General features: G+C 38.2%; 1 long non-coding RNA gene across 3 annotated transcripts in view; it reads left to right on the top strand.

The window, feature by feature from the left end:
• LOC308611360 overlaps positions 1 to 27,988 on the top strand; it is a 180,667-nt gene that overhangs the window by 139,186 nt on the left and 13,493 nt on the right. For 2 of the 3 annotated variants that reach the window (XR_014014854.1, XR_014014855.1), the window contains exons 3-4: positions 1,410 to 1,515; positions 18,601 to 18,727. This is a non-coding gene — a long non-coding RNA (uncharacterized lncRNA). The remainder of the gene's footprint in view (positions 1 to 1,409; positions 1,516 to 18,600; positions 18,728 to 27,988) is intronic. The other variant, XR_014014856.1, reaches the window with a different exon arrangement.

Consider the following 27,988-nt stretch of genomic DNA (forward strand, 5'->3'; position numbering starts at 1 on the left):
CTGGCCAATCAGTGTAGTCCATTTCTCTGGCCCCAGTGAATTGTGTGGTGATGGGCACACGACATGAAACAGTCCATTAGGAATGAATTCCATGACTTTGGACTAAAACTGTTGGGAAGAGAAGCTGTCTTTCTCCCAGGGTTACTAACCAGGTGCAGTATTTCTGGGGCTATCTTTAATCCCACTATTAGAGGATCTTTGAAGAAGGAAGCCAATATAGAGAAAACCAGACACAAGGAATGGAGAAAGAAATTCTTATGTCCCTTTAAAAAGCCTGATCCGGGCTTCCCTGGTGGCGCAGTGGTTGAGAGTCTGCCTGCCGATGCAGGGGACATGGGTTCGTGCCCCGGTCTGGGAGGATTCCACATGCCGCGGAGCGGCTGGGCCTGTGAGCCATGGCCACTGAGCCCGTGCGTCCGGAGCCTGTGCTCCGCAACGGGAGAGGCCACAACAGTGAGAGGCCCGCGTAGCAAAAAAACAAAAAACAAAAAAGCCTGATCCAACTGTGTCTGAAGCTGATATCAGGCTACACGTGTACCTTAGAACATACACAATTTCTGTCCTTCACTAAAAAGGACTACTGATTAAAATGCTCACATGTGCAAAGATTCTGAAAAATACAAATTTCTGGTTTCCAAGGGTTTACAATAGATCAGAAAGAATAAAATAGAATCATATCAAGTTAGCATTACTCTTCAAAAGTATGCTATTTTTTCTCTCTATCCCTGAAATTATTCAGGATTGTTTGCATATATTCCTTTCTTCAAAGATAGATTGCAGAGAAGAGAGCCTGGTCTTCTATTCACCTCCTTTTTCTTAATATCTAGCAAAGTGCTTGTACATGGAAAATAGTCAATAAATTTTTATTGAATTTATCTGAAAAGACAACTAATGGTACTCAGGGATTTATGGTAAATGCCAAATGAGTAGTTTAGATCATGACATCCTATTTTATGTTAAATCACATTTTTTGTCCTCTGGGCCAGGTCTTCATTCAGATTGCTACCACTAGATAATTTGTGTTTTGTTTTGCTTTCTTGAGCAAAGCCATGGCTCAATACTAGACAGAGGCAGCTTTGTGGGGATAGAAGAAGGGGAATTGAGAAAGCCTCCAGGGATTTATGTTTTACAAGGAATATGCTCCATTATCAAAATAATGTTAAATTATCTTGTTCACTTAACTTTAAATTGATAAACCATAAAATTTTAATGAGGAAAAGAGAGGAAGATTCACTCCCAATAATCAAAAGTATATGCAATCATAACATCTTGATCATAATCATTGTTTTTGACCTTTCCTAGCTCAAATAACTCAGCCACTTTTACATAGTGGCAGTGTAGAACCATTTTGTCACTAGTTAATTAGAACCAAATGCCCTGACAAGGTCTGATTCTTTCTTTATTCTCAGACCTGTGAATCTTTTTTCTTCCCGGACCAAACTAAAGTGAACTTCGTTCCTGTCTGATATTTATCCAGCTTCAAAAGTGGAAGCACCTGAAGGTACTTTGTTCAAGGTAAGTGAACTAGATATCTGCAGTTAATATTTGTTTCTTTTAAATTTTAATCGATACAGGCATGTGTGGTCTTATATGAGGATGCATCTAAAACAATGCTCAAAACAATGCTTTTATTACAGTAGCTAAGATTCACAGAAGGAACTGAAAATGCATGAGTGATATTCAACACCTCTATCTTTTTCTCTTGGGTTATGTCATTCTATAGGATGAAATAATGATGGTTAAAGTTTAATTCGTTTCTATGTTTTTTTTAACAACTTTATTGGAGTATAATTGCTTCACAGTGGTGTGCTAGTTTCTGCTCTATAACAAAGTGAATCAGCTATACGTACACATATATCCCCATATCTCCTCCCTCTTGCGTCTCCCTCCCACCCTCCGTTCCCCACCCCTCTAGGTGGTCACAAAGCACTGAGCTGATCTCCCTGTGCTATGCGGCTGCTTCCCACTAGCTATCTATTTGACATTTGATAGTGTATATATGTCCATGCCACACTCTCACTTCACCCAGCTTACCCTTCTCCCTCCCTGTGTCCTCAAGTCCATTCTCTACGTCTGTGTCTTTATTCCTGTCCTGCTCCTAGGTTCTTCAGAACCTTTTTTTTTTTTTTAGATTCCATATATATGTGTTAGCATATGGTATTTGTTTTTCTCTTTCTGACTTACTTCACTCTGTATGACAGACTCTAGGTCCATCCACCTCACTACAAATAACTCAATTTCGTTTCTTTTTATGGCTGAGTAATATTCCATTGTATATATGTGCCACATCTTCTTTATCCACTCATCTGTCGATGGACACTTAGGTCACTTCCATGTCCTGGCTATTGTAAATAGAGCTGCAATGAACATTGTGGTACATGACTCTTTTTGAATTATGGTTTTCTCAGGGTATATGCCCAGTAGTGGGATTGCTGGGCCATATGGTAGTTCTATTTTTCGTTTTATAAGGAATCTCCATACTGTTCTCCATAGTGGCTGTATCAAGTTACATTCCCACCAACAGTGCAAGAAGATTCCCTTTTCTCCACACCCTCTCCAGCATTTCTTGTTTCTAGATTGTTTGATGATGGCCCCTCTGACTGGTGTGAGGTGATACGTCATTGTAGTTTTGATTTGCATTTCTCTACTGATTAGTGATGTTGAGCATCCTTTCATGTGTTTGCTAGCAATCTGTATATCTTCTTTGGAGAAATGTCTATTTAGGTCTTCTCATTTTTGGATGGGGTTGTTTTTTTGATATTGAGCTGCATGAGCTGCTTGTAAACTTTGGAGATTAATCCTTTGTCAGTTGCTTCAAATATTTGCAAATATTTTCTCCCATTCTGAGGGTTGTCTTTTCATCTTGTTTATGGTTTCCTTTGCTGTGCAAAAGCTTTTAAGTTTCATTAGGTCTCATTTGTTTATTTTTGTTTTTATTTCCATTTGTCTAGGAGGTGGGTCAGAAAGGTTCTTGCTGTGATTTATGTCATAGAGTGTTCTGCCTAGGTTTTCCTCCCTTTCTATGGTTTTATTAGATAACTAACATCATAGGTTTTTCATGAGACGGACCCCTGAAATAAGTTTGAATTTCAGCACCGCCATTTGTCAGAGCTGTTAATTGTAGACAAGTCACTTACCTTTGCCAGCCTGTTTTCTCATCTGTTCCTCATGGAGTTGCTGTGAGGACCAAGTATTCTAATGTATGTGAGGTCAAAGGACAATGGTAGTAGTAGCAAGAGCTACAGATTAGCTGGAGTAGTAATTCTGTACAAGCTTTCCCTATATCCTCCCTAGGAAACTTGATGTAAAGGCAATTCCATTTTTCCCCAATGTTGAATGGGCCATATGGCTGGCTAGGCCCCCTCTTTCTTCACATTCCGCCTGTGTCCCTCAGGGATGTGTATGCGGTTGAACTGGTATCCTTCCAGGATGGAGGGAAACTGTTCTTCAGTTCAGGGTACACCTCTAGGAAACATGAGAATGACAAATAATAAAAAAGAACCAGCCCCAAATGCTGTCAAATTGTGAGTACAAAACTAATGTTGGTTTTCATGTCGCTGAATTTTTTGTTAAAGGAATTAAATTCTAACAAAACTAGCTTTGGTCAAAGAAGTTGACCCAATTTCATACAAGAAATAAGGATGTTACTGGGAATTGAACAGTTTATTGCTAGAATAATAAAGACGACAAGAGGAAGAATTATGGTCTCTTTTGTTCTCTCTTGAATCCCAGCTAGTAAAGTTGTGCCTGGACTATAAGAGGTGCTCAGTATATAATTATTGAATAAATGAGTGAATGCTGCTAAAAAAAATAACAGGTGGACTTGGGCTGATTTTTAAGCATGATAAGTGTGCCATGTAAAATAAACTAGATAGAAGCAACATAGTTAAGCCAGGAAGCTGAAATTCCTCTTCTCTGAAGATCTCTAAGAGTAGGTACAACTCCCATTTCTCCAAGATCCTGTCAGTTTACCTTTTGAAAAGAGGATAGGCCAGATATATTCTGAGGTTGAAAGGCTCTAGAACTCTCATGGGAAGTTCCATATATGTGTGAAAGGTCTTTCGTCATCTTGGAACTTGGAGAGCTTTGCCAGGCACCACAAATATTTATCCACAGTTAGTCTTTTACCCCCAATCATGCCTTAAGACAGATTTTCCTGCTACAGATCCATTTTGCTTCTGACACTCTTTTGTTGCAAGCCACCAGTTACCTGTGTGTGCAGGTGATAATGACCCCAGTGATATTTATTCATAGTTCACTTTTCCTTCACAGAAAGCAGGAAACAGTTCCTCATTAGTATCTGGGCCATATGTAAATAGCTGAATGACATTGTTGCTTTCTGTCCGCAAAGGAGAGAAATTTTGCTCAGGGTTTCACAGATAATACTGATTTTTTTGTGTCCCAGATCATGTTCAGGATATCATCATACATTGTGGTTCTACTTTCCTTTTGAAAATAATGTAGTAGGTCAAAGTACTTATTTCTTTTATGTGAATAATGCTTTATTCATTTAAACTCCTAATATGAAACAAGAATATTTATTAAAAGATTTCATGGAAATTTGGGGGTAGAAAACAGTGCTCGTTTTATAAGCAATTGGAAATCAAATGGTAATTATTTTGAGAAAGAACTTTCTTATTACCATGGTGGGCTACTGACAATTGTTTAGGATAAGCTAACTAATTTAATAATAAGTGACTATATTTGTTGCCCAAATCTCTGAAAATGGACAGGTTTCATGTTAAATGGTCTAATGTATATGAAGCCAAAGCACAATTTTTGTTGTTTTTCTGGTTTGATTACTTAATAGATACAGTACCAGAAACAAACCACAGCCTAGAAGCCCCCATCATAGCTAGAATACATCTCAGGAAGACATAATTGGAAGATAAGTTTGAACCAATGAAACCCACAGAGCAGAAAGATGCCATTACAGATTTAAAGATCATATATCTTATACACTTTAAGATAAAGTTGATGAATCTGAAGGACCCAGATCAGTAAAACCAATTTAGTCACATTGCATATGTAAAGAAAAGACAATGGGTCTAGTGAAACTAAGATGACTAACATAGCAAAAGACTTCAGTGCTCTCTAGTTTGCTTTGAAGGTATAATTTATGAAGATGCTTTAAGGTCATATGTAACACAAATGACAGTATTTCTAGAGATATATTTGTGCTCTGTAGGATTCATGAGTAATAATGCCTGGAGCACTCCAACAAAGGTAGTTGCATGAATTAATGGAGCAATCTGGGCATCAGTCCAATAAAAATGTTGGCTGAATGCTTCCTTGGGGGGAAAAGATGCTGAGAACAGGAGAGTTATAAGCAATTGATGCTGGTTAAATAGAACATCTTCCTTACTCTTTTCAGCTTGCTTCTGAACTAAGTCAGCTGTGTGTCTTTGAGAGAGGAAGAAGAAGACTTTAAGGGGCAAGTTTACTTTAATGCAAAGAGTCAATTTTCAAGTAACGTACTTCTTTTTGGGTAGACTGACCTGAGTATGAAAACCCAGGCTTACTAGCAAGCCCTTAGTTATAAAGTCTCTGCATTTAATGCTGATAGCTCAGATTTATGCTGCACACTTCCTATAAGATCAAAGTACAATATGTAATTCTCAATTTCAATGCAACTACATATTTGAATAAATGTATTTTGTGTTGGGAACAGTGGGAAGAAATGGAGTCAGTTAACCAGGTCTAATAGGAAGAGTTCCCTTCTCTCTTGGCTTGAGGTCTTCCATGGGGACATAAAGAAATAAAAACTCTAGGCTCATAAGAACTTCTGTGTCCCACTTGCCAATCAAAAATAGAAGGCAACTGGTTGTCTTTAAGTGATTGGTAGTGGGCATGGAAGAAAAGAGCATGCTGTGGAATAGCTGGGCTGGGTGGAGTGTCACATGCTTTTTAGAATTGGTCTGAAGGTCACTCTCTCCATTTATAGCCATGGAATGGATGGAGACCAAATTCAGTGTCAGAATGTTTGAAATCCATCCTTATTCTATAACTTTCTAGCCATGTTACTCAGGGCAGGTGGCTTAACTTCTCTGAGGAGAAGTTTAACTTTTTAAATTTACACAATTGGAAAAATAAAACTCTCCTCTGTGTCTTACAATCATTTCCTGAGACGCTATTGAAATAATGTATGCAGATGTGTTTTGCTGGTTGAGGAGAACTATGCCATTGTGAAGTGTGGACATTATTATTCTCTCTAATGGAAAGCTCCCTGAGGGTTTATACCGTTCATAAACCTCTTCCAGCTGCCTACTTTATTTCCCAAGCCCTCCTCCTTTGGCTCTTCTTGTTGTTCTAATTACATCCAGGAGGACAACTCCATTAGGAATTAATGAGCTTGAGTACCTTCATTTGCCATCTGCTCCCCTCCCCCTTTTAACAAATGAAGGTGTGTCTCAGCCTCAAGACCTTATGTTGACTGTAGCCAGGCAGATGTAGCCAGCGTGATTCAGATGAGAAAGATTCTTTATTGCATGGTACCAAGGTCACATTTGGATTTGGTGCTGCTTTTGGAAGCCAGATGGCGACTGGAAGGTGAGAAGAGCCTCTGTTTAGAGCCCTGCTATGGAACACACTGGCCCCACTGGCATTCATTTATTCAAGCAGGCATTTATTCATTCAATTAACATTTACTGTGTCTGTTATATGCCAGACACTGTGCTAGATGGCAAGGATATAAAGTTGAATGAGACGGACTCTTTTCCTTGAATTGCTCACAGCCTACTGGAGGAGATAAATACATGTATCCAGGTAACTATAGTGCAATATTTGATGTGCTCTAATAGTCCTATAGCACTGAGTCTAGGTTCAGATATAGGGAAAGTTAGAAGAGCTGAATTGCTCTCACAATTGGGGCTTTTCAGAGAAAGGACTGTCTTCTCAGTTGCCTCCATGTCTATTAGCAAAAGGAACTGGTTTGTGGACCAGTAAGTATCTAGTTGATAACCCCCAATTGCACATCTCTCTTTTCCTTTATTCCTATGTCTGCTGTGTCCAGTTTGGGAATCACCTAGGACATAACTGCAATACTGGAAAGATTTGCAAATGTAGAGAATAATAATCTCCCCATCTCTATTTATAATAACTGTGTACCATCTATTGTTTAATGAAGAGGGTGGTAATTAGGGTCCTAATAGATAACAGATGGCACACAAAACTGTTACAAGGGTGTGAGTACAGCCCCATAGGAGGGATTGTGCAGGAATCTGGGGCTAGGAGCAGCTGAGCTGAGACAATCTCTATGTCCAAAGGGAAGAAGAGAGGGATCAGTTTCAGGACCCCAGCAGAAAAAGGACCCCTGGAGAATTGGTCTTCTTGAGAGGTACAGTAACCTTCAGTAAAAGGTCATAGTTAGCCCACTTGGAGGCTATCTAGCAGGGAGAAAGCCAGGGAAACAAATCCCCTGCCTTCACTTTCCTCCTCCCTCCCTCACATCTCTCTGATGCTCTCCATGGCCCAGACCCAGCTAGAAGTCTCAGGGGCTGGGATCCTGTCAACCTCACCCTTCCAGTTCACCAGAGAAGGGTGGAGAGGGGACCTGGGAGGGCAAACAGAAGATAACCACCCAGGAGAGATCAGGATCCTCACCTGTAACATGACTGTGTAAGAATGTAGACTTGCCTGCCCCCAAAAGTTATGTTAATTATGTATATATGCGTATATATATGTGTGTGTGTGTGTGTATATATATATAACATAACTTTTTATGCACATTTTATTATGCCTATATATACACATATATATGCCCATATATACATGTGTGTTTTCTTAAAATAATAGCACACAAGTTCTGTACAGTAAATCCCCTACATACAGACCTTCAAGTTGTGAACTTTCAAAGATGCAAACATGCATTCGCATGTCCAATCACGTAAGTTCAAGTGTCTGGGGTAAATTGTCACGTGCATGCATCTTCTACGAGTGGTTGTGCTTTTGTGTAGTTTACAGAACTGTATAGAGGACAGTAGTACAGTATCTTTATTTCAAGCCCAGGCTGTCCAGAAGCAAGCTTAAAAGCACAGGTAAAGTAGCTGGTACTACTGTACTTTTCAGAGTACTGTACTGTAAGATTAAAAATGTTTTCTTTATTTTTTCTGTTTGTTTTGTATGTATTATTTGTGTGAAAAGTATTATAAACCTATTTCATTCCCGTACTATATAGCCGAGTTGTTAGTTGGGTACCTAGGCTAACTTTGTTGGATTTGCAAACAATTTGGACTTAAGGAACGCGTTCTCGGAATGGAACTCATTTGTATGTAGGGGACTTATTGTTTAACTTTCTTACTTGAGATGCTTTACCAAACACTGTTTTTCTTTCCTTTTTTAAAATACTTTCTTAGTTATGGAAAATGTCAAACACACACATACATCATAAATCCCTAGATGCCCATTATTTTGCTTTAGTACTTATCAATTCATGACCAATCTTGTTTCATCATGCTCGCGTCCAATCTTCATAATCCTATGATTTTGAAATACATCCCATGTTTGGCTTTTGTTAGGCCAAAGGCATGTTAAAGCTATTTTTTAAAATGAATCCCCTTTCTCAATCACAAATTAAGCATATATTTTTAAGAGCTGAATCATAGGCAGTAATTAATATATTTTAAAAGGTCAGTCAGCCTCTCTTAACCCTAGATTGTTTTAAAATGATGAATGATTGCAAAACACAATGAATAACATGATTTATATAACTGTTTACTGTGTTATAGTTTAAAAATAGTGGCTTATACCTTTTTTTTACCTCTTTTTCTTTCCATTGTTTGGTAGTTAACTAAATTCCTAAATGACGATTTCTTCCGTTTTATTTATCCCCCACCCCTATATTGGGAACCTATCATGGGGTACCATTCAGTATATAGAACATTGTTCCCCTCTGATTTGTAATGTCCCATCTTCCATATATCAGATTTCAATACATGCATGGGCCTGTGTTGGGCACCTCTTTTTATTCTGTTGGTTTATTATTTTTTAAATCATTGTGCCAACATCATAGTTTATAATATACTATAAAGTATCACTTTATAATAATTCTTCATATCTGGCGTTTGGAGTCTTTAGACGTATCCTAGCCTTTCTTGGCCCGCTCTTCCATATAAATAGGTTCAGCTTGTCAAACTCCATGGGGAAAAAATCCTATTGGTATATGGCAGTTGATTTCTAAAATGATCTGAACTACAAAACATATTTGTTGAGAACTTTGAAAGTTTTCTAGAAGTTTATGAACTGAAGGCTTCATGAGGCTTAAGACAAGCAGGAATAAAATATGATTTTCTCTTTGTGCATGTGAAGGCTTGATTAAAAGAAAAAGAATATATTTTTGTAATATTTGTGTGTCAAGCATAGGATCCATATCTTTTTGTTTAATGTAGTTTTCTACTCACTTTAAGATCTTTCTTTGCAATATGGGCTCTCAGTGACTAAAAAGGCAAGGTTGAGAAGAAATGAGAAATGATTGACAGAAGATCTCAAGAGCTCAATGGTCTCAAAAACTATGCACCATGGACCCAAGGGGCAATGCACAGAAGGAATATATTAATTGGCTGGTGATTTGAAGATATTAATGATGAAGACCATGGCTGCAATACAGCTGAGTCACCAGTCATTTAAAAATGTAGGATCTGAATGCTTAGGAATTGTATTAGTTATCTGTTTGCTGAGTAACAAATGAGTGGCTTAAAACAACCCAGGTTTTATGGGTCCGGAGTCCAGGCACTGGGTCCTCTGCTTGGGGTCTCACCAGGCTCTGATAAACGTGTTGGGTGGACCACATTTTCATGTGGACATCAGCCTGGGGGGGAATGCACTTGCATGCTCATTCAGGTCGTTGGCAGAATTCATATCCTGGTTGCTCCAAGACTGGGGTCCCCAGCTTTTTGCTGATTGTCACTGGAGGCCACCCCAGATCCTAGAGGCAATGCAGTTCCTCCCTGTGGGCTTCTTCGGTGTGGCTGCTTGCTTCAGCCAGCAAGGAGGGTCTCTGGCCTGTAGAAGGCCCGGTGCCTCTTTTATGAGCTTTCACCTGATTAAGGCCACACAGGATAATCTCCTTTTTGATTTACCCTTTTGACTTGGGACCTTTATAACATCTGCCAAACCCCTTCACCTTTGCCATACTCAATTGTTTAGAAAAAAGTCACAGGTCCTGTCTATGCTCAGAGGGAGGTGGTGATCATACAAGGTGTCAACACCAGGCGAACAGAGTCATAGGGCCACGCTAGAGGCTCTTTGCATAGGGCTAAAATAAAATGGCAGAAAAATTGTCATCTGTGGTCACAGTTCTGGCCACCTGGTTCTTTAAAAGGAAAGGGCGTTTCTGGGATGAGACCTGCAGAGGCAGAGGTGTTAGGGTGATGTGGGTGCAGCCCGTTTTGCCTTGTGTTTGTGAGAAGCAGAAGGAACACACATTGGCCTCCGCGAGCTTTCAGGGTATCTGTGCTGTAGGGCTTGGGAGCTTGCTGTGGGCTGTCTCCCCTTCAGAGCAGTAGATGTGGGGACGCAGACATGTGGCTCTGACGGGCAGGCAACACGGATCTCCTTGCAGTCAGCAGCCCAGGAAAGAGTTAAGCCTTGGCTTTTGTTCCTGAGCTAGGAGATTTTGATTAGATGCTTAATTGCTATTGGAACCTCGTGTGTAGGGTACACGCTTAGCGACCTGAGACAGTCAGAGACCGAATTTAGTACCTACTCTTAGGCCTGCTCCCAAGGACGAGAAGAAAAGGAGTTGTGAGGTACATTGTTGGCACAAACGCTGGGTGAACAATCACCTTCCTGGCCCAGCAGCAGTTTCCTGGTGCAGGTGATTCTGTGGCATTTGGGCTGTACAGCTCCCTTCACCTTTCTGGCCCCAGCCTGCAAAAAAATTCTGGCACAGCAGGGAATTAGTGCCTAATGGCAAGAGAAAAGGAAATTAGCATTTCCTAACAGCTAACCAAACACAAAAGCGTCCCCCAGCCTTGCACGGAACACCTCTGACCATCCATCCCTCTATGGCCAAGCCCTGCACCTTACAATTTGTGCTTAATTATACAGGAAAAGAGAAATCTGTTTCTCTGGGAGAGCCTCTGAGAACCTGTTGGGGAAAGCTTTCAATTTTAATTACAGAAGAAATACTGGCTGAGGCAATGGTGAGAAGGAATTACCTTTCCTTTTCTTCTGATTTTGCAAAACAGCTGGCAGCAGACACTGGCACATAGAAGGTGTGTAGGAAATGTGGGTCCAATAACTGAATAAATATGTGAATGAAAAAACAAGTGTGAAACACTTACACAAGAATATTCTTCTTTCAAAAGAATAATGAAAAATAATTTCATTCAATAAGAGTCATTCTTAGTTACTGATACAGGACTCAGTAGTTCCCATTCAATTTAAAATGTTCCATTTTTTTCTGATACTTAACAAGTCATTAATTGAATGTTGCTCACTTTTAAGGCCAATCTGTGAGACATTATTTATCCTGTCTACTCTAAAGTTCCAGCATCACCTCAGGCGGGGCTTCACCATGTACTGATCATGGGACCTTGGCCTCTCATTGCCTCAGTTTTCTCATTTGTAACATGGGTATAATAATAGGCTTATTTCATAGGCCTATGAGGAGGAAAACCTCATATATATTTGTGTGTGTCTATATATATGTATTTAAACAGTGTCTTAGAATAGTGTCTGGCACATGATAAGCATTACAGAATATTGACTGCTGCTCCTAGTACTGTTATTATGAGAACTAGCTGTTGAGAATAATCCTTCATATACTGGTTTATTCCACTCAAGATAAAGGAAACTAATAGAATATTAGAAATCAGATTAAACACAGAAAGCCAGTAAAATATACCAAGACAGAAGATGATGAGAGTGTAAAAGCATAGAAGAAAAAAAACGGGTTTTGTTTTTCTTTTTCTTTTTTAAAGAAGGAAAGAGCCTAGAAATAGGACAAAAACTATTCGTTGGCTATACTGACATGGAGATCGCTGGTGACCTTCATAAGTAAAATTTCAGGACAGTGGGCAAAGAGATTACGGTGAGAGAAGTCAGATGGATGTAACTTATAGAGTAAATGGGACGTGAGGAAATGGAAACAATATATGAAGATAACAATTTTGAAAAGTTCAGACATGAATTGGCTAAAGAAGATATGCAGGGATTAGGGGAGGAGGGAGGCTTTCATGTTGGACGTATAGTTTTTAACATTTTAAGTTGGAGTTACTAGTCTAGAATGAGGTTGAATTTTGGCAAGAATCATTCATAAGGAGTAGATGGGCTGTAGAAAATGCAGTGCTGTGAACTACTTGAGAAGATGAGAGAAAATGAAATGCTATCTGTAGTGCACATGGCCTTTTAACTTTAACTCCTGTAGTAAAAGGGAATACAAAGATCAGTGCAAATGCTAATGGATTAATGGATTTGGCAGTGGACTATTATGCATACCATAATGTCCTTTTTCTATTCCAGGATTTCATCCAAAACATCACATTACCTTTAGTTGCCATGTTTCCTTAGGCTCCTCTTGGGTTTGATAACTTCTCATATTTTCCTTGGATGACCTTGACAATTTTGAGTAGTTAGTTTTTTGTAGGATACCCACTACTAGAATTTGTTTGATGCATTTTTCATGATAATATTGGGATTATGTGTTTTGGGGAGGAAGACCACAGAGTAGAAGGGTCATTCTGTAAGATCACATCAAGTGTACGAAGTATCAATATGCATTATGAATGCTGAGGTCGACCTTGATCACCAGGCTAAGGTAGTGTTTTTCAGGTTTCTCCATCGTAAGATTACTGTTTTCCCATTTTCATGCTGTACTTTTTGGAAGGAAGTCAATATGCTCAGCCCACAACTAAGGAATAGGGAGTTATGCTTCAGATGGAGTACTACATAAACTATTTGGAATTCCTTTGCACTGGAGATTTATCTATTCTCCTGCATTTATTTATGTATCCAATTATTTATTTATATCAGAAGAACTCATGGATTTTTATTTTATACTTTGGGTTATAATCTAATTCTACTTTAGTTACTTTGTTCCTCAAATTGCTCTAGTCCTGACCCTTGTGAACTCTTTTCAGTTGGCTCTTGTGCCACTCTGAGGTATCCCCATCCTATATATTTTTTTGGAACTTTCTGACACTATAAGATGGTCTTGTCTATAAATCTTGTATATTTACTGCCCCAGTCCTAGAATCAGCTATTTCTTCAAGGATAACTAGGTGATTTTAGTGGAGAACGGTATTAGACAGGAGGATCTGGGTGTGGGGTGTACTAATTGCTGCTTGGATGTCATTGCTTCTAGATCTTCTCAGCTGACAGAGCAAAGAGATAATATGTGTGTACATGACCCATGTATAGGCACATATCTATAAGTATCTCTCTACATAACCATGTGTATTAAGGTAATATGAAGCAATATTAAGCTAAACATGAACGTATATTGATGTTTCCAACTTTAATCTGTTACCACATAGATCATCTTAGCCTCATCTCTTGCTTATCTTTAAATTTCAACTCCAGCAAAATACTTGACTTTTAGAAGTATGAAAATCAAATTGTAGCAACTTTGGGAAGCCACATCATCTAGCAGAATAATTCTTAAAGGGCAAGGTGTTTATCATCAAATTTTAATTTACAATCAGCAGTACTTTTTAACATCAGTAGGCCTCCAGACCTCTGCTTCCAAGAAGATGAAGTAGCCCATTTCTCCCAGGTTCTCCCACTTAAAACTAAAACCCTGAACATAACAACAAACAAACATAGGAAGACGCTGAAAGGTGGAAATGAGAAGGCAGACTTAACTAGGGACTTTGGGACTTGAGGAATAACATGGTGATGAGTCCCCTGTGTTTCCTGTTGCTTCCCATACATCCTGGAGAGGGTATTACAGGAACCCCCAATCAATAACCACCAACAGAACAACAGACAAAAAAGCTTCCGAAAAAAACACAAAACCCTGTTCCCCCTAGCCAAAGTATGAGGAAAGGGGTTGCTAAAGACAGAAGACCATTTGGGCAATAATATACACACTACTCGAGCCAAGTGCCAGTGGAATATACACACTACTCGAGCCAAGTGCCAGTGGAATATTGCACCCATCCCCTATGTCCTGTCGTTTCAGTTGGGCCAAGGTAGGATTTCATCTTCCACACCACCCCACTCCTGCCCTCCAGAAGAGCCAGCGCTCTGATTCCCCACCAGGGTTGTTTCAGTGTGGTCCAGTGGTGAGCTGAGCCTCCACCCCTTTCCATTAGCAAACAGACTTTAAAAGGTGGTGCTGACAGGCTACTTAACACTGGGCTGTCCTCACACAGTCGTGGGGTCCAATGGTGGGACTTAGCCTCCGTCTCACCCTGACATCAATAAGAATAGGATGTTACAGGTTGGAGGGAGTAGGCACCCCACTAACCCCCAACACATGGTGTCAGTGAGACCCAGTGGGGTGCTGAATCCCCATAACCATCCTGAGGCAGTAAGACAGAATGAGATGGCACAAGCAAGGCTAGTTGGCAGTTCTCTTCCTCTTACCTTGGTGTCAGTGGGGCAAGCACGTAGCTGACCCTCTACCCACACCCGGCATCAACAAGAAGGAATGAAGTGGGAGGAAGGACAGCAAACACTTCACTTCTCCCCTCCCCTGGTGTCAAGAAATCTACTGGGGAGATGAACTTCCACTCCTACTAAAAGGCAACACAATGATATTAATGTTCCCACTTTTGGGGGAAGGTGTCAGAAAGGCCATAGGATAGCTGAACTTCTACTTGATCTGTCTGCAGTGAGGCAATGTAAGTGCCCACTTTTGCTGGGGTATTGTCAGTAGGGCCCAATGGAAATCTGTATGTAACCCCCCAGTCCTCATACTACACCTCAAATAGGATGATTTCCTTCTAAAATGTAATAATAAAATTAAATGGGATGCAGAGTCATATAATAACTCACAATGTTTAGAATACAATGGAAAAATACTCATGACACTAAGAACCAGGAAATCACAGAATAAATGAGAAAAGACAATAAACATACACCAACACTGAGATAAAACATCTATTGAAATGATCAGACAAGGATTTTAAATAAGCTGTCACATAAATGCTTCAATTAGCAATTATGTGTTCCTTGACAGAAATGGGAAAAATAGAAAATGTAAACAAAGAACTAGAAGCTATAACAATAAAAACAAATGAGAACAGTAGAACTGAAAAATACAACAATCAAAAAGCTTTGCTCAAGAGTAGAGTGGAGATTACAAAGCATAGAATCATGAACTTAGAAGAGATCAATACAATCCACCACATGTACAGAGAAAAATAGACTGAGGGATAGAGACGGGAGAAAGAACAGGATCTCAAGAACGTGTAAACAGTAACAAAAGCACTAACATTCATATCATCAAAGTTCCAGAATAAAAACAGAGAGCAAGTAGGACTGACAAAGTATTCAAAGAAATCATGACTAAAAAGTTCCCAATTTTTTAGGACATAAACACAAATTCAAGAATCTGAGCAAACCCAAAGAGGAAAAACGCAAAGATATCCTTGCCAAGACGTGTCATAATTAAACTTCTGAAAAGTAGAGACAAAAAAAATCTCGAACGTGGACAGGCAGAAACGATGCATTACTTATTGAGAAACACCAATTCCAATGACAGCATATTTCTTGTCTAAAACTCTGGAGTCAGAAGCATGGACATAACATTTTTCAAGTGCTAAAAGAAAAGAACGCTCAGCCACAAATTCACACTTTTTATATCCACTTTCTTGTTTGACTTACATTAATGGACTACTAACTCATCTTTCTATATCCGGAACTGCCATCACCCGTCTCCAAAAATCTAGTCACAGTATTTCCAGAGTGATCTTTCTGAAAATGAAACAACTTTTTCTTATAAAAATACCTGATTGTGTTATGAAACTTTTCTTTCTTCTAAGTTACCAGTTAAAATCCTTCAATGGATTCCCATCTTTCTTGGAGTAAAATCTCACATCCAAACTCTCTTTGTCCTTTTGGGCTGCTGTAAGATTATGGTGCAGGTTGGGTGGCTCATAAACAACAGGCATTTTTTTCTCACAGTTCTGGAGGCTGCAAGTGCAAGAATAGGGTGGCAGTATGGTCAGATGAGGGCCCTCTTCTGAGTCACAGACTTCTCATGGTAACCTCACATGACAGAAGAGCTTCGGGAGCTCTGGGGCGTCTCTTGTATAAGAGCACTAATACCATAATCATTTCCCAAAGGCCCCACCTACTAATACTATAACCTCCGGAAATTAAGATTTCAATGTATAAATTTGGAGGGGAACACAAAGACTACACCATAGCACTTACTATACATACATGGACCATTCATGGTCTGCCTTCTACCACTCTCTCCATTGTCTTCTTTTCTTACACTCCAGTGAGCATTTCTTTTTTTTTTTTTTGCGGTACGCAGGCCTCCCCCTGTTGTGGCCTCTCCTGTTGCAGAGCACAGGCTCCGGACGTGCAGGCTCAGCAGCCATGGCTCACGGGCCCAGCCGCTCCGCGGCATGTGGGATCTTCCCGGACCAGGTCACGAACCCGTGTCCCCAGCATCGGCAGGCGGACTCTCAACCACTGCGCCACCAGGGAAGCCCCAGTGACATTTCTTATACTGATTATGAATGGAACTCCTTTCTGGACTGATCCTTAACCATTCATTTTCTGGCAAACATGAATTTATCTTCTCTTTTCCTCAAAAATTCACCCTTCCTTCATGTTACATGTCCATTTCCATTGCCTTCTACAGGAAGCCCTACTGATATCCCCTATATACTACTGTCCACAGCATGAATTAAGGTCTTACCGTGTCTTCCTATAGCACTCTGTAATAATTTTTACGGTAACTATGGATTTTCTTATTTGAGTGTCACAATACATTGACTTCTAGGTGGCACGATAATGATTTTAGTAACAGTAACACTGGTGCCTAGTTTAACCCATGGCCTACTTTAGGTGTTCAATAAATGTTTGTTGAATGAGTGAATGAATGAATGTTCAGTTTGAAATCTTAATCATGTTACTTTTCAAAAATCTGTTAAAAAGATACCCACAGTTTTCCAGAAGATTAGGGACTTAGGATCTTCAACTTGATTTAATAGAGGAAATTTTTACTCATACATCATGCTTAAATACCTCAAAGTAAAACCATTAACCCAGGAATTTAAGGTTACCATTTGGACTTGCAAGCCAATAATTAATATCTCCTGCCCCCACTGTATTAGATGGTTTCAATGCTCCACTCATATCTCCCCAGCACTCATCATTCCAGTATATGCTGATAGACTCATGCTACCACCTGCAATTATCCACCTTAGGGCAGGCCAGAAATGTACAGGAGTTAATGTATCTGGGTGTAGCTTTCAACCAAGGACAGAGGGGACTGGAAGATAAGTACTTCAAGTTTCTCACCAATTCTTGGGATGACTCTGAGACATGCTCTATAGAGCTTCACAGAACTCCCCTGAAGTACTGGCAGCAGTTTCCTGCAGGAGTAATTGATTCAGTAATGCACCTCTGTTGGCTTCCTTCCATGGCTCCATTCTCAATTCCCACTCCACTTCTGAGTTTTCTGGAAGCACCTCCCAGATGCACAGTTGGCATTCAAATTATTGCCTCAGGTTCTGCTTCTAGGGAAATTCAATTTATAGCCTCCTAACAATCCAGTGCTCCTTACAGAGCCATCACTGGTACAAGTACCAAGGCATGGCACATTATGTATCACCCCTCCTAAATCCTAATATTTTGAAACAGATAGGAAAGAGCACGACCTTGAAGAGAAAAATCGTTTCTATGAGAAGAGCCAATGGATAAAGGGAAGGAGAGACAGTGCCATTTGTTTTCCATTAATGATAGTGTGAAATTTATGGGCAGATGGTCTAACAGGTGTGACTATAATTTGAGGGGCCTGCTCCCTTGGTTACAGAAGACTGCTATTGTTATTATTATGGAAGCACAACCTCATGACTTTATTGCTTCACTTGATGTAGCCTTTTCCTTTACCCTTAAATCTTTCTACATCACTGAATTGCAGCCAATAGATTTATTTTCTCCCTATGGCTCCATCACACAAAAAAGACACACATGTGCACACACACACACACACACACACAGAGTTTTGTGTATGCCAGTGCTAGAAAAGACAAGCTCATGGTGCATGTGTGTGATGGATATTGTACATTACAGGTCCCTGTGAGATAGTCTTCTGCAGGTCCGTATGTTTATTTTATGAATAATTAACTTTAGTAAAGTTAATTTCCTGGAGATCTTGATGAAGACTGAAGAAAGGAAGTAAATTTTAAAGAAAAAGACTTAGAAACTTGCCCTTTTTGCCCTCTCTTTGTGTCTTAATGAACAAAGGATAACTGGGCCTTTTTTGAAGTCTTTGCTTGAGTTGAAGACACAAAATGCAACCTGTACTCTTATCATAATATGTTCAGTTTATGAGTACACAAACTTATAAACTGTGAATTTCCCTAAAGTTATTATACCATGTAGAAGATGTTTGCTGGGACGTTTACTTAAAACCAAACAATTGAGGTCTATATGTCCAAATAATTTCCTTCTCTCTTGCTGTCTCCATTTCAGTTTCCTGAGTTTCTGGGAAGGCCTGGTTTCCCCAAAGGAACGATTTCTGGTAGAAGTCTGAAGGTCTGACCCAAGAAAAATAATCCAGTATAGCCAATGAATTGAGGACAAGAAGGTTTCCAATCAGGTAGGAACATTTAATCTCATACATTACAATCACCTTAAATAAGGTGTGCTGATAGCTGGATATGATATAACTGCTTGGAAAAAGATGCATATCTAACCTACCCCACAAGGAAGCTGTTCTCAATTCCCTTAGAGGTTGTGGTGTTTATCAGAGTGCCTTGGGGGAAAATGAATACAATAACAGTATGATGCTTTTTTTTTTTCATTTTTTAGCTCATTGTTGCCAAGTACCCTTGGTGACCTTGGTGCCTGTGGTTTAATCCCAGGAGGTTAGACATGTGGAACAGCACATTAACCCTTTTTAGTATTTTCTCCCAAGACAAATCATTTTTATAGGTTGTCTCCATGGTCTTCTAGTTGCTTATCAAAATTAAGCATCATGTCTTCTAAGTGAGTAATAGCCCCTGTCAGTGTGAGGAAATCAGCTTGGTTCTTATTGGGGCACAAATTCTTGGTCTTGGCACAAAGTGGGTTCACATAGGCAGTTACAAGGAGAAGAATGGGGCATGCGAAAGGGGAGTTCTGTGTTCTCATTTACCTATGCATGTTGAAACTCCACTAACAGTTTTATTTTCATTAGCAATTTGTGATAAAAACTTAGGGTAAAGGGAATAATGAAGCTTTGCCATTATATGGCAGGACAAAAGATAGTAGTGACATCAAAATCAGGGCCTATCCATCTCATTTGCAGTTATATACTCAGTGTTTAGCCTAGCATTTGACCCCTCATCAGTATTCAATAAGAAGATGCGTGTTGAATGATTTAGGGATGAATTAATGAATGAAAAAAGTTAATATGGTAGAAAATGTGTTTTATCCTTGTATTTTCGTGTGTTGACTTCTGTATTTCAAGACCCAGCAGTATAACTGACACATAGAATATAAGCAATAAAATTTGCTGAAAGAATGAATGTGTCCCCACAATTCTAAGAATAATTTTAAGACCAACACAGACCCCATATCTACCATGGTCTATGACAGAAGTATCCAGAGATGAAAGCCTGATCTCAGCTAGTGGTAGAGCTGACAGAATTTATCTAGTTTTAATAATTTACAGCTCATCCCATTACATCTAGGCATAGTACCTACGTGAGCCATACAATTAAATGTTGACTGAAAAAAAATGCACAACCTAAAAGTTGAGAATTATGTTTTATTTGGAGGACATACTGAGGACTTAAATCAGGAGACAACCTCTCAGATAGCTCTGAGGGACTGTTCCGAAGAGGTAACGGAGGGCACGGGATATTTAGGGGTTCTTGCAAAAAAAAAAAAAAACCCAGGTAGTTGGAACATCAAAAGATTACTGTTAATTAAAGAAACTAGACATCTTAATTAAATAAATTTAGCACTTTTCTATATATGGTGAGATGCAAGAATCTGGTCTCATGGAAATCATTCCCTTGATATGCACTTTAATTATCTAGGGCCAGTATCCTGTTTTCTCCATCCTGAATCCCCTCAGGGTGCAGCATTGGGGGTGGCTTCAGTGGCTGATGGCTTGATGGCTATAACATCCTTTGTACTGATACCGCAGGCTACATTCTTTGTCCACGTAAATGACTTGAATATGGATAGTAAATCTGTGGATTTGCAAAACGTAATTCTTGGAGCATTTTTAGAAGGACAAAGTTAAGGGCAATTTCAGAATCACTAGCAGCTAAAATTGCTATTTATACTTTTCCACCGGTAGGTAGTAATCTGTTGTTGCTATCTTCAGTATTCCCAAGGGATAACAAAAGCCATTTAATTCTAGAAAGAAATGTAAACTTTAGCACAATGCAACTTCCATAAAACCAAACACACAAACACACACCCAACTCTCGCAGATATGAAGTAATAATCTAAAATAGAATCCTGGAACTAATTGCAAAAAAAGAGCAAATGTACTCATATTGGATTTTATTCTTTTATTAATGTTTGAGATATATATATATGTATTTATTAATAAAATTCAGAGTTGCTATATGGAGAAATAGCTTTGTACCAATATTGTCTTTGTATGTGTTTATCAGTAATGTATGAGATTGCCTCCTATGCTCCTTTTCCTTTATTCTCTTGCAGGCAGTAGATGTAGTTATCAGTTGTTTTTAAAATTTCTAGGCAGCCAAAGGACTAGTATCACTTAAATAAAGAAGGCAAATTGTCCTAAAGTAGGAACAATTTTCCTTCATTATGGAACATAAAGTCCTCCTATGAAGGGGGAAGAATTTCATAGCTAAAAGCTTTCAACTACAGAAGATGTATGAGTAACTATGTATGTTGTTTCAAAGTGGACTCTCTATAATTAATGTCTAGGGGTTATCTTTGGTATATAATGGATTTTGATTTTTTAAATATTATTAGATAATCTACAAAAGAATATATTTAATTGTATGTAAGTTATGAGAAATAATAAAAACTCCTGCAAACACACCACCAAAACTAAGAACTAGAATCAAAACTGCTGAGTCTTCTCTCTGTTCTCTACCCTGATCCCACCTTCCTGCTTTCACCAAAGAAATCACTCTGATCTTGGCTTTATGTTGAACATCCACATAATTTTTATCTGATTTTGCTTATTATTGAGATTTATAAAATTGATATCATACTTTAGTCTTCTGTGCTTGCTTTTTTTACTCAACATTATGTTTCTAAGGTTCATCCACTTTACTTTAACTAGTGTTCATTCATTTGTACTACTGTATAATATTTTATTGTATAAATACAAGAAAATGTGTTTATTATTCTATTAATGATATTTGGGTTGTTTGGGGCCTATTACGGACAGTACTTCCATGAACATTTATTTTAATGTTTCCTGGTACACATGTGCAAGATTTAACATAAGTAAAAGAGTAGACATACTAAGAGTAGAATTGCTGAGTTGTAGGGAATTCAAATATTCAACTTTAAAAATGCATGTCAAAATGTCTTCCAAAGTTATGGAATCAATTTTCAGCCCTTTTGCTCTATAGCTTCACCAGTTAGAATGGCCATTCTAGTCTTTTGTTCCTTGTATTAGTCTGCTCAGGTTGTCCTAGCAAAATACCTCAGATTCAGTGGCTTAAAAAACAAGAGATTTATCTTCTCACAGTTCTGGAGGCTGGAAGTCCAGGCTCAAGATGTTGGCAGTTTGGGGTCCTCCTGAGGCCTCTGTCCTTGACTTGCAGATGACCACTGCTTCCTTGCTATGTCCTCACATGGCCTTTTCTCTGTGTGTATACATCCCTCTTATCTCTTTCTCTTCTTACAAGGACACCAGTCATATCAGTTAGGGCCCCACCATTATGACCTCATTCAACCATAATTATGTTTTTAAAGTCCCTGTCTCCAAACAGCCACATTGGGAGATGGGGCATCAACATACGAATTTTAGGGAACACAATTCAGTCCATAACAATTTTAATTTGTATTTCTCTAATTACTGATAGGCTGAGAATCCTTTCATTTGTTTAACAGTTGCCTATGTTTCCTATTCTGTGAAGTCCAGAGAATATCTTTTGTCCATTTTTCTACTGTTTATCTTTTTCTTACTTATTTGTATTGTTTTTTAAATACAAGCAAATAATCTTTGGTCAGCTATATATGACACAAATAAGTTATTTCATACCTTCTAACATTTTTAATGTTGTCTTGTGATAAATAGCGGCTCTCAATTTTAATGAAATCAAATTTATCTTTTAGCTTAGTGTCATTTTGTTCTACTTAAAATGTCCTTCCCTAGTTTAATGCTACCCAGATATAGTATATTTTCTTCTGAAAGTTCTAGTGTATCTTTGTTTTATATTCAAGCCATTAATGCACTTACAATCGACTTGTCTGTATTATCCAATTTCTTTGTTTTCTTATGAATAATTAAGTTTTCCAGGACCATTTTGGAATGAATGGATTTTTTAGGTGTGTCTGAGCTGTTCTTGACCATTCACATAAATTTCAGAATTGGCAATCCTGTAAAACCTCTATTAAGTATTTTTATTGTAATTGTATTGACTATATAAATTAAGTTGGGGAAAACTTACACCATTATGATGAGTCTTTTCAATCCATAAACAAGATGTACCTCTCCATTTATTTAAGACTTCTTTAACATCTTTCAATAAGGTTTCATTTTCTCCATAAATGTCTTGCACATTTTTATTTAGATTTATTCCTAGGTAGTTTTTTTTTCCACTTTAAATAATTTTTAAGCTCTCTCTTTGTTCCTGGTTTATAGAAATCCAATAGATTTTTGCATCTTGAGCTTATATCTACCATCTTGCTAATATTGTTTTTTAGTAAGAGAGAGGATTTTCTTAGCAAAGAGGAATAAATGTAAAATTAAGTAAAAAGGTTATGGGTCAGCTCTGGTCAATAGAACTTTCCATGATAATGGAAATGTTCTTAGTGCTGTCAAAAACTACAGCCATTAGTCACATGTGTTTTTAAATTTTTAAATGTAAGTTCAATAAAATTAAAATTTCAGTTCCTAAGTCAAACTTGCCCACATTTCAAGTATTTAATAGCCACTTGTGACTAATGGACACTATACTGGACATTGTATCTCTAGACTATTAGACTGTGAAGCCATGGCGTCCCGGGATTTTATCTTTGTCAATGGCATAGTGAGATCTTTTATGTGACAGTTATTCTGTTATTAAAAAGAGAAGTTACTTAACCAAGTCATCCCTAACTTTTTGAAATAATCCAACATAGCTTTCACCATCCATGAATTTCTTGAATCATATTTATGTTTCTAAACTATTTCTTGTATCAGGTGTTCACTTTGTACCAAGTTCATTGTCCTAAAATGGCACATACCAAAGTATCAAGAGGTTCCCTTATTCCTGATAAGCTGTGATTGGATGAAGAAGACCTTGTTACCCTGCCTGTCTGATTTTTATTATAATCAGATGTTAATCTGTACCAGTCTCCATATTCAAAATTCACCTTCAAAATTATATGTTATTTACATGATGGTTGTCTTTATTTCATTTAGCTAGTATCATGACCTTATAAATGCAGTTTTGGTCATTTTCTACTAAAACCTCATATTTATCTGTGTGGAAAAACATCTCCTACTTGTTTGCCCTCTTATAAACTCTTCCTGTAATTTAATCCTCATGAGCTTTATTTCCCCTAATTGTAATTACTTAATATTTTGTAAAACATTTAAGAGATCACTGGTATGCTCTTTTTTTCAATCATCTATACATTTAAACAGTGTGTTGCAATAAGAAATAGTACTGGTAATCAGAAGACCAGAGTCTTAGTTTTACCCATAAAAATGAACTATATGTGCATTTAAATAAGTTTTATATAAGGTTATATAAGGTTTATTCTGATTCTAAAATTGTTATGATTATTTAGAAAATTATGTTTGAAATATGACATTATTCAAAACCAACAGAGGTTTGAAATCTATTAAAAATCTACAAAGAATTCAACTATTTCACCTTTTTCCTTGATTTGATATTAAACTGTAATCCTTCATCTTTCACTTACAGCATGCTGTAGCTGCTGTTGACACAAAGACAAAATATAATGTCTAAATATTGTGTACTTGTTTTTTAAATGAATACTTTTGTTTAAAATTGTCTTTTACATAGATTCTTGATTCCCTTTTCACAACTTTTCCATTCCCCATGCTACTGCAATCAATCACTCATGATAGAAAATTATTCTCTTTTCTGTTTGCTAAAGCTCTTTTTAAAATACCAAGTTTCAAATGATCATCAATTCAAGAAACTTTGGGAAATGAACCTCATCATTTTCAGAATGAATATTTTGTTTCACTGGCTACCAGGACACCATCCTCTCCTAGATTTCTCCCCTCCTCACTCACCATTCCTTGGCAGTCTCCCTTGGTGATGCCTCCCATCCCTCAACGTCTTTTAGAATGCCCTAAGGCTCATTCCTGGCCCCCTTCACTCTCCATCTACCTTAACTACTCATGAGTTTTAATCTAGTCCCATTACTTGAATGGGAAGATGACTTATGATTCCCCAATTCGTACTTCTAGCCCTAAGCACTCACCTAACCTCCAGACTCCTAATTCCAATTTCCCACTAAATATCTCCAATCTATGCATAATAGACATTTCAAACTTAGCAAATAAAACTAAATATTTTGCTTTGATCCATCCATTGCACTCCCGTTTTTCCTGGCTCCATAACTCATCCAGTTGCTCAGGCCAAAAATGTTAGATTCATCCTTGAACTCTCACTTTCCCACAATTCCTGTGTCCAGTCCATCAGAAATTCTTGCCAGTCTAACTTGAAAATACATCCTGAATCCACCTACCTCTCACCTTACTCTTGCCGTCTTTACTTACTCCAAGCCATCATTGCTTGCCTCATCTAATGCAACAGGCAGCCTCTTCCACAACCTCCTTGCTTCCTCCCCTCTTGCCCCAATCCTTATAGTCTATAACCAATACAATAGCCAGAATAATCACAAAAAAAAACCATGAATCATATCACATTATTTCCCAAAACCTGTTCCCATCACTTTAGAATAAAAATTAAACTTTTTACCTGTCCCACATGCTTTATTCAGTATTTCTTCTGCCCTACTCTCCAAGCTCGTTTACTACTACTCTTCTCTCACACACACATCCAGATTTTCTTTCTGCAGTGGCTTTCCCAACATCAGGGCCTTTGCACTTGCTATTCCCTAAAACCTGGAAGATTTAAAAAATCTGTAAGGTTCCTCCAAGCAAGATTTTAGAAGGTATTTACATTTCATTTTGTAGAGACATTTGGTAGAAGACATTTTTGCAAAAGATAGATACATTTTACTTTGGCGGCTATTCACACATCTGGCAATTTCCAAGTTGGTTAAATAACAAATGTGAATTGATGAAGCTAAAATAAAAGAACTTTAGTTGGTGAGACCTATGTGTTTTAAACCATGAACTTTGAGGAATTGTAGACATGCAAACTCCACCATGGTTTCAGTGTTAATGTGTGAGAATTAGCTAAGGTATTTTCCAAATACTCATTACTCTCTAAAGAGCTTCTGAGCAGGAAATCAGAACAGGGCCTGTGGACCTGAATTTTATCTAGTACCACAGTTGATTCTGTTGCAGGTGGTTTTCAATCAGCCCTTTGAGAGACACCAAGCTGGGGTATTTGCCCAGATATGATTACCAATGGTCATGCAAGTCACCAATGAGATACAATCGAGAATCAACAAATGACTGAAAAGAGTGACAAAAGAAGAAGAGGATCCAGTAAGGATCAGTAGAGACGCTATCCCAAGCACTCTTGGCTAGGAGTTTTACACATCCATTCATATAAATGGATGATAGTTAACAGCCAAATGGCACTGCACATTTTTTTAAGTTGCTGAGTATTAAAGTGTATGGCTAAGCATCATAAGTTTTGTAAAATTATATTTTGGTTGCTATAAAATTAGGTGTACATTGTGTGTCATAGATGTAGGGATACAGATGTGTAAATATATGTCATTGTTTCAGTTCTTCAGCTGCTACTTCATAATGTCTTTGCAACTTCTAAATGAAGGGCCTCTTCAAATATTGTTTAGAAAGGAAAGATACCTGTTCATCCCTGTCCACCTCCCTTTCTTCATCCCCTTCCTTGTCCCTTCCCTTTTTTTAATATCTTTATTGGAGTATAACTGCTTTATAGTGTTGTGATCCCTTCCCTTCTTGAACAAATTAGTCCATTAAGTGAGGTAAAATAACCCTTTGTCAGCATGGGGGAGGTGGGCATTCAAGGAACCAAATGACTTGGCATTGGGTCTCAGAGTCTGAGAAAGGGGAGAGGATGTCTGCATAAGGGAGCCTGGAGTTGACTGCTGAAGTCTGATTCGTGTGAAAGGGCATCCACATGAGGAAGTGGCCTTGGCAACCACTCTGCACAGATTGTCCTAACCCGTGCCAGGTTGAGAAAATGTGCAGATGGGAAAGTGGCAGCTACAAGAATTTACTTAAATACAGGAAGATTGATCAAATAATTAAGGATATTAAGAATATGGTAATCAGTGTTATTTTAATATCTGTGGAGGGAGTTAAAATATGAAAAGGGCAAAAACTAGAATGAAAGGGTGTTGAAAGGGAGTGGAGGATGTTAATGTGAACACATGATTTTCAATATAGAGACATTATAGAAAAAACATAGACTATATGTATGCATATGTTTATGAATGTGTTTGTGAATATGTGTAAATGGTTATGAATATGTGTTTTCATATGTGTGTATGTATATATGTACATAAATCCCCTAGCTCTGCCTATTGAGAGTACCTGGGACCACTGCTTCCCAAGAGCAATGAATACACCTAGTGTCCAGATCTTGGTTTCTAAATACAGCTCTCCAACTGAAGGAACTAAAGGTCTTTGGAGAAATGGCTGATTCTAGAACCGCTACAGGGAAAATATAAGATGACCCTAGAACATATTATTGTTTCAAGAAGTAAGGGATCAGCCATAAAAAGAAGCGAAATTGAGTTATTTGTAGTGAGGTGGATGGACCTAGAGTCTGTCATACAGAGTGAAGTAAGTCAGAAAGAGAAAGACAAATACCGTATGCTAACACATATATATGGAATCTAAAAAAAAAAAAATGTCATGAAGAACCTAGGGGTAAGACGGGAATAAAGACACAGACCTACTAGAGAATGGACTTAAGGATATGGGGAGGGGGAAGGATAAGCTGTGACAAAGTGAGAGAGTGGCATGGACATATATACACTAGCAAACGTAAAATAGATAGCTAGTGGGAAGCAGCTGCATAGCACAGGGAGATCAGTTCGGTGCTTTGTGACCTAGAGGGGTGGGATTGGGACGTTGGGAAGGAGAGCGATGCAAGAAGGAAGAGATATGAGGATACATGTATAAATGATTCACTTTGTTATAAAGCAGAAACTAACACACCATTGTAAAACAAGTATACTTCAATAAAGATGTTAAAAAAAAAAAGAAGGGAGATATCACAGAATAATTGGGAAACATCAAAGGATATAGAAGCCAAACTGAACGGGTTTCCACTGGACAAATCTTGAACAATCTCAGCCTCAAAATAAATAATGGCAGAAACGTATTATAGTCAATTGAATAAAATAGGAGTCTATGAGTTCATACTGATTTAAATAATTAAATTGAGTAAATTATGTTTGATGAGGAACAGGATATTTACATAATTACAAAGTGCCTTACCACAAAAATTATTAATAATGAAGGAGAAAAAAATAACTTTACAATGGAGAAGACTGGGTGATACACCTTAATCAAATGAGTCACATGATATTCCAGTGAGGTTACAGGTTAAAAGTTTGCCAA

Source organism: Mesoplodon bidens (assembly GCF_964165515.1).
Source record: "Mesoplodon bidens genome assembly, contig: HAP1_SCAFFOLD_72, whole genome shotgun sequence".
NCBI classification, from domain to species: domain Eukaryota; kingdom Metazoa; phylum Chordata; class Mammalia; order Artiodactyla; family Ziphiidae; genus Mesoplodon; species Mesoplodon bidens.